The sequence below is a fragment of the Schistocerca piceifrons genome, chromosome 5 (genome assembly GCF_021461385.2).
Source record: "Schistocerca piceifrons isolate TAMUIC-IGC-003096 chromosome 5, iqSchPice1.1, whole genome shotgun sequence".
Classification (NCBI taxonomy): domain Eukaryota; kingdom Metazoa; phylum Arthropoda; class Insecta; order Orthoptera; family Acrididae; genus Schistocerca; species Schistocerca piceifrons.
In genome coordinates this window covers 147,626,726-147,635,363 of record NC_060142.1, presented here as the reverse complement: position 1 = coordinate 147,635,363, position 8,638 = coordinate 147,626,726, and the positions used below count along the sequence as shown (strand labels likewise).

General features: G+C 41.5%; 1 pseudogene; it reads left to right on the top strand.

The window, feature by feature from the left end:
• The first annotated feature begins 1,110 nt into the window (after positions 1 to 1,110).
• Positions 1,111 to 1,228, top strand: LOC124799623 (annotated as a pseudogene).
• Positions 1,229 to 8,638: the final 7,410 nt, after the last annotated feature.

Sequence of the window (8,638 nt, the reverse complement as noted above, 5' to 3'; positions counted from 1 at the left end):
CAACAAAAATCTCCTCCACAAAAATGAACATGGATTCCGGTAACAGATATCTTGCGAAAAATGATTTCGTAATCGGCGCTCAGGCTGATGCGGTGTTGCTGGCCTCAGAAATGCATTTTACACCGTCCCGCTCTGCTGTTTAGTGAAAACGAATACTAGGTTAAAGAGTTTAGGACCAGATTTTTTGACTGAATTCAAAACTCGACAGAACTCGACACGTCGCTCTTAACATAAAAAATTTGACAGATGTAAAGGTAATTTAATGCCCACGGCGACGGTGGCTGGAGCCCAGTGACGTTGCGGGCACGTGACGCCGCGACAAGCGTATGCAAGCGGAGCAGACAAGGACGGGGCATCAGTCTAGCGAAGATGTGGGCTACAAATGGGGAAGCGACCTTGGCAAAGAGCAGATTATCATCACGCAGAGCCTGTGAAGGAGTATCTCGGACGCGGCGAGGCTGGTCGAATGTTCACGGGCTACTGTCTTGAGTATCTAAGAAAAGAGGAAGGACAGTGAAACTACCACTAGGTGCTAAATGGTTGGACGTCCACGACTCTTCACAGAACATGGGGTTCGGAGGCTCGTCTAATCTGTTTCGGAGCGCACCGTTCATCGTATATTATTGAACATGGAGCTCCGCAGCAGGCCATCCCTACGCCTTCACATGTGGACCCAACGACATCGTCAATTACGACTGCAGTGGGCACGGAACCGTCAGGTTTCAACCGTCGATCAATGGAAACCTATGGCCTCTTCGGGTGAATCACATTTTTGCTACACTAGGTCGATGATCGTCTCGACAAATGCTGGTGGGAGCAATATTATTTATGGGAGACATTCTCCTGCTCTTGGATGGGTTCTGTGGTAGTAATCGAAGACACGCTGACAGCTGCGAACGATCTGCATCCCTTCATGCTTGTTGTCTTCCCCGTCGGCGATGACATCTTTCAGCAGTATAATTGTCCACGTGGCGCCTAGAACCGCGCCTAGAACCGCGCCACCGCTACGGTCGCAGGTTCGAATCCTGCCTCGGGCATGGATGTGTGTGATGTCCTTAGGTTAGTTAGGTTTGATTAGTTCTAAGTTCTAGGGGACTGATGACCTCAGATGCCAACGGCCTTGCCGCAGTGGTAACACCGGTTCCCGTCAGATCACCGAAGTTAAGCGCTGTCGGGCTGGGCTAGCACTTGGATGGGTGCCCATACGGTCTGCCGAGCCCTGTTGGCAAGCGGGGTGCACTCAGCCTTGATTGAGAAGTATCGGCTCCGGTCTCTGAAACTGACATACGGCCGGGCGAGCAGTGTTGTAAGTAGGCTGTTTAGGTTTTTATGTTGGTAACGCCATGTAGCGCTCTATACGAAAATCACTGACTGTGCTGTGTGCAGTCTGTGGCTGGTTTGCATTGTTGTAATTTGCTATTGTAGTGTTGGGCAGTTGGATGTGAACAGAGCGTAGCGTTGCGCAGTTCGAGGTGGGCCGCCAGCAGTGGTGGATGTGGGGAGAGAGATGGCGGAGTTTTGAGAGCGGATGATCTGGACGTGTGTCCATCAGAGACAGTAAATTTGTAAGACTGGATGTCATGAACACTATTAAGGTAAATACATTGTTTGTTCTTTATCAAAATCTTTCATTTGCTAACTATGCCTAGCAGTAGTTAGTCCCTTCAGTTGTTAGAATCTTTTATTTAGCTGGCAGTACTGGCGCTCGCTGCATTGCAGTAGTTCGAGTAACAAAGATTTTTGTGAGGTAAGTGATTCATGATAGGTATAGGTTATTGTTAGTCAGGGACATTCTTTTGTAGGGATTTTTAAAGTTAGATTGCGTTGCGCTAAAAATATTGTGGGTCAGTTTAGTGCTGATCAGAATAAGTAAAGAGCGAAATGTCTGAGTACGTTCAGTTCTGCTCAGCTGCTTGAAAATCAAATAACGTAAGGGGTTTATCAGCACAGTAATTCAATAATTTTTCAAAGGGGACATTTCAGTGTGATGACCACATGACCCTCCACATCCGCATCCAGTGATGCCTGTGGGCTGAGGATGACACGGCGGCCGGTCGGTACCGTTGGTCCTTCATAGCCTGTCCGGGAGGAGTTTAGTTCTTAGTTTAGATGACCTCAGATGTTAAGTCTCATAGTGCTCAGAGCCATTTCAATTGTCCGGGTCTCGGAATCAACCTTGCTACATACGTTTGAGGAGAATTATTGTGAACTCAGATTGATGTCTCGGTGACCAGTTTCGCCTGATCTAAATCCTGTGGAACCCAACTGGATCCCTATCGGTGGCCCTCATCGCGTATGCAAATGAGCGGGCCTTTATTTACGCGACTTACATGACCTGTGCGCAGATATCTAATGTTACGTATCTCAACGAACCTACCAAGAAACTGACGGACTCCTGTTACGCAGAGTCGGTTATGCATTTCGTTCCGAGGCCGGACGAACAAGCTATTAAGCAGGTGGTCATAATGTTTTGTCTCATCAGTGTGTAGATAATCTAATAGAACTTGTAGTGAGACCCGTAAGGCTATTCACAGATGATGCGGCTGCCTGCAAGAAGGTAGCAACGCCAAAAGACCGTCGTGATTTGCAGGAGGATGTGCAGAGGATTGATGAATGATGCTGGGGCTGGCATTTAAGCGGGAATGGAAATAAATGTAACACATTGTGCTTTCAGAGGAGAAGAAATCGACTACTGTACAACTGAGACATCGATGAAAAATTGCTGGAAACAACACCTACAGCAAAATAGCAAGGAGCAACCATCCAGAGGGACATTAAATGGAATGAGGAAATAAAGCAAATAGTAGGCAAGTAAATGCTAGACTGAGATCCATAGGAAGAAAGTTAAGGTCATGTAACTTATTCACAAGAGAGGTGGCTTGTAAAACACTTGTTCGATCGATTCTTGAATATTACTCATCACACTGGGACCTTTATCAGGTAGACTTGTAGAAGAGATGCAGAAGATCGAACGAAGAGCAACGCATTTCGGCGCGGGGTCGTTTAGTCAGCGCGGAAGCGTTACAGAGGTGCTCAACAAGTTCATTTGGCAGACGCTGTAAGCAAAGCCTTGTTTATCATGTAGTGGTTTACTACTGAAATTCCGAGAAAGGCCGTTCCGGCAACGGACAAATTATTACTCATCCTCAAATACATCTCCTGAAATGACGACAATGAGAAATTCGAGAAATTAGAGCTAATAGGGATGTTTATCGATAATAATTATTTCCAAGCGCCGTTCGCGAATGGAAACGAGAGGATAAATCAAATAGTGGTGCCAGAAGGATTCACCACCGCACACTGTGAAGTGGCTTCCGGATTATTAGTATAGATGCAGTGATTGAAGATTATATGAACGTTTTCGAGATTACATGTATGCTAAAACACGGTTGTTAAGAATGGCAAATATTTCCCTAAGCTACCTCCTAACTCACAATGAAAATTCATTGCACGCACTGCCCGAATAATATGAAGGGTAGTCAAAAAATGTTATTACCTCAAAAAAATAAAGTTGCGATGAAAATTTTTGTTTGTCTGCAGTACAGATACACACTAAAATCAGAAATTCCAGCTCCACAGTGCCGTAGCAAACTAGTAGAAGAGCCAAAACGCAGCCGTTGATAAAGTTGAGCATCGGGGAGTATTTCGTTTTCTGAACTTACAGAACAACAGTGCAGCAACATTGTCTGCTAAGTTGGTGGAAATGTAGGACAACGATGCACCGTCGTGTTAGACAATGGTTATCCGTAGTGGACGCTTCCAGTGTGGTCAAACAAGTCTCCATGGCCAAGAATAAAAGTGGCAGACCATGTCATTTGGAAGAACCGGGTGTCTCAAAAGAAGTGGAAGACCACCGTACCCCAATCCAGACGATACTGGAAAACGTGAAAATCAGCCATGGACGAAACATCTTTTAGAACATTTAGAATATGACAAATGTTCTCTGCCGCTGCGTTTCTCGACTGCTCACACCCATACAAAGATCCCGCCAAACCGATTTAGCGACGGAAATGTTGCTGTAACGAGCCAAAGACCTCTATTCTCCCGTAATCATCATGGGTGAGTGGTAGGTGTATCAGATTAAATCCAAAACTGGAAAATCGCCGTAGGAGTATACTACCGAATCTCCGTCGAGACTGCGGAGGCTCTCAAAGTATCACAAGAAGTATTCGAAGTGGTTGTTTTCGCTCCAGTACTCGTACACCTCTCTTCGAAGCTGCTATGTGTTTTTACCCCTGTTGGATAAATATTTATTTTATTATTATTATTTATTTTTATTTATTATTTATTTTTATTTTATTATTTACTATTCGTATGTCGTTTACTAAAGACCGACTGTGATGTGTACATGATTACTTTCTACAAGCGATATTGTAAGTTTGTTCTTTATTGAGAGGTGCGTAAGGGTTAGAAATAAACCAGTCAAATTTCTGCTCCAGATAAGTGATTTGTTAAATTTCATCGGACACGTACACGATCTAAGTTAAATGGTGACTTGTTCGTACGGAATGTATGTCGCCACCTGCCATCACGACTTATGTCTCGGTGGCCTCCAGATCTAAATTGTTAATGAGGCGTACCAGTTTTCGTTTACGTTGCATTTCTGGGTCTGACGTTACGGTGACGAAATTCAATTGAAATTAGCCACCAAGACAAGGCTATTGCGATCGATTTCCAGTGAACTGGTAAGGTTAAAATATTATGCTAATTTCAATACATTTGGATGTCAGCAAGAGCAGAGATATTCATGATGTGTACTCCTGCTATGACACATGATATGTTGTGTACATTTACTAGAATGTTTGCACTTGCGCTATTTAAATATTTACCTTGATGCATATGGTCGCATTTTTGAATATACTGTTGTTGCATATCACACCCGAAAATCTCATCAGCTGTCCCGGGGATGTCCTCCTGAGATAAGACGATAACAGCTGGAGAAGTTAGTAAGTACTTCCTTAATCATTTCATTTTTGCCTAATTGTGAATTTTGCAAATGTTGCTGAATCAGTTGTCATTCTCTACCCATCCTATCAGCACTAATATTCTCGAATTAAGTCCTTTCATCACCCATTCGTTTCTGTAAGCTAATATGTGTGCGTCAAACTGTTCCGTCTGCCTTTCGTGTTCTATTGGCGCCAAGTTTGTGTTTTATGTTCCTTCTAGTTTCCCTTAGCAGGCGGCGCACTTATCAAATAACGACACTCGCGTTTCAGAACTGGGACTGTGTCAAGCGCCGTATTTGCCCTATGTCCTCTATGCTGAATTCAGTCTCTTGTAAATCATCATTGTCGTCTATAGGATGTTAAGCTTGGAGGCCCCATTGATACTATTCGAGAGGTGGACTGTATGCCGCCAGCAGGTCTCATCCAGTGCTGGAATAAGGGATGGAGGCGGAAAGGGCAGCCCACCTCTTGCCTTCGATCCAGACCATTTGTAATCAAACTATGTTTAGTAAATAAGAGTCAGTTTACAGTTCAAGGCTCATTCGTACGTAAGATACAAACATAGGTACCTACTTTCCTATTATCAGGCAATAGTAACAGCCGATCGGTTGTGTTAGGAATTTTTAGAGTTTTTGTAAAATGTTTCATGATACTTAAAAACTGTAGAATGATAACTAGTTGTCTGCTAGACGCAATTATTCTACACAAAAAAATATTTTATAGCTACGTCATCTACACACGAGCACTATACGTACAATTTAAAAATACGCGCTGACGGCTTAACTATAAATTTTGCTTAATTGATTTATTAAGTATTGAAATTAAGCGTTACATTTTAAAAATTACTTTTTCAAAGGTCATATTTAATTATTACGTAGTTTATTATATGAATACGAAAATCCAACTGGATGAACAAGAATAGTCATCTAGACTAAAGCAACTGTTTCTACCAACAGTAGACATCAAGATCAACAATAGAGTCATCTAGACTTCATACCGAGAAAGTAACCCAATATCGCATAGATCTTTATCTACTTCAGCGTCTTAAATCGGTGCCCCCGCTCGCTCTATGCCAGAAAAGAAAAGCAGAGACGACAGACGCTAAACTACTTGCATGATTTTTATCCAAATAACTTTCCGCTTGTGGAGAAAATAAAGATGGCGAAGAAAAGAATAATCTGGCTCCACCGTACAGGTTATTATTGATGTTGAGACTAAAAACATAGCTGAAAAGCCTTCTGTATGCAATTTTATTGTAGACTTGGACTAAGTGACACTGAAAAAAAAGATGATATAGATAATAACGATTAGGAAATTACTGAGAATGAACATATTTAGGATGCATGTAATTTCAACTTTTCTTCATTCAATGATACAGCACACTGGCCAATACATGTTCCAGAGCATATCAGAATGGTGATTATTGAAAAAGGTAGTGAAGTATATTAAAATAAGGAGGGAATCTTTGACTCTATGGAAAGACCAGACGAACAAACTGAAGGTACACGTCGTTGTTTAACATCATCGTAGTTTTACTCACATTTGAACGAGCCCAATATTTAAGGGAATGGATGATATACTTACCACCAACAGAGATTCTGTATTGTTTTAGCACCCAGTTGTTTGCCTCTGAGGGCGATAGCAACAAAAATGAATTTATTTAGTGGTGGAAATTGTATCTGTAGATACCAAAGCATGAAGCATCCACTGAACATTTATAAAATTCCTCTGCAGGGGCTTGAAACTTTCAAAATCATTGACAAAAATAATCAGAAGATTGTTAATGGTACGACAATGGAGAAACATCTTATAGCGCCTTTTAGGTATTATTTTTAGTCCACCAAACCTTGCTTTCCACGATCATAGAGAAGACGTTTCATCGGAAAATAGAGGAAATTTCTTAAAATAAGTGCAGCTGATTGCGAAATACAAACTGATTCCGAAATACCAACCAGTATTGATTGAGCATTGTTTAAAACTAAAGGAAACCGCTGGTGGATTAAAGAGAGTAGCTTGTTATACGTCAAAAGCGGTAAAAAATTAATTCTTTTTTATTTTGGATGAACAAGTTAAGGAAAAAAGTTATTGCATATATGAAATGGGCTAAATATTACGGAATAATATTTGAAACCATTCCCGATAAAAGCAGAATTGACCAAATGTGGCAAATAATTAGGTCGTCCGTACAGAATACTACATTTTGGAAGTTTGGGAACACTTCTCGGATATTTTTATGAGGGAAAGACTGTAGATGATATGTCATGCGATATTTAACGCCAGCTGCAAAAAGATAGAATGGTTTTGGCGTTGTGTAGGGTTGGTGATATGACGATGCCATGTCAGTATCAGGTGTACAGGAGGAGTACAACGAAAAATTCGAGAAATCAGCCCCACAGTTCTGTGCTAATCATTCCATAGATCTTTGTGCTGTTCATGCATTCTCATGTGTTGCCACCAGCGTCACCTATTTTGTAACTGGAGAGAAGTTATATTCGTTCTTCTCACCTTTTACATACACGTGGGAATTTCTTGCAGGGGGGAAAAAAACAGGAAAAAATTTGAAATTATTGTCTGATACTCACTGAAGTGCTCTCTACAATTCGTGTAAAACTGTGAAAGAAAACATGGAAACAGCTGGGAGCACTGCCATCCAAAGCAAACCTTGTTACTGGAGTTAGAGCAAGTTTGGTCCTTCCAGCTATATGTGATTTTATGTTTTTGACCAACATCAACTTTTAGCACACTATACTCGAAGAAGTAAATTCAGTTCAACAACATATACAATCTCCAAAAATGATTTTGTATAAAAGACTCGCCAAATAAAAAACCTGAATGAGTTTTTAATGACAGGACGAACTACAATTACAGAAAGTGCTGTTACTTTTAGCACTAAAAATGCAATTATACAGACATTAGCACTGACCGACGAGGAAGAACCAGGGTAAATAAAACATGAACATAAATGTTTGAACGCATAGAGCGATTTACAGAAGGACTTCATAACGATGTACGAAGTCATCAAAGTTTTCCAAATTTTTAAACAAAATTTACGCCTAAAATTTCTGATGACACTCTGGCTGTAACACTGGAGAATCTGGTAGAAATTTGCAATGAGTTTGATAAGAAGAACGTGCTTCAGGGAATAAAAAGGTACCGTATGCATCTACGTGCACCTATACGACTGTGGAGGTTGCTGCTAGACAGTCCAAAAAAAATCTTCGATTTCAGTTAAATGGCTCAAATGGCTCTGATCACTATGGGACTTAACTGCTGAGGTCATCATTTCCCTATAACTTAGAACTACTTAAACTAACTAACCTAAGTACATCACACACATCCATGACCGTTGCAAGATTCGAACCTGCGAACGTAGCGGTCGCGCGGTTCCAGACTGAAGCGCCCGGAACCGCTCGTTTAGTTAAATCTGCGACTTGAGTGAATCATTACCCAGTACATAAATTTTCTAAAACAAAAAGAAAACTCAATGACGAACCAATAACGACTAGACAGTATGTCCGTTTTACCAATTCATAAGTTAAAAAAATGGTTCAAATGGCTCTAAACACTATGGGAGTTAGAGCTGAGGTCATCAGTCCCCGGAACGTAGAACTACTTAAACCTAACTAACCTAAGGACATCACACACATCCATGCCCGAGGCAGGATTCGAACCTGCGACCGTAGCAACAGTGC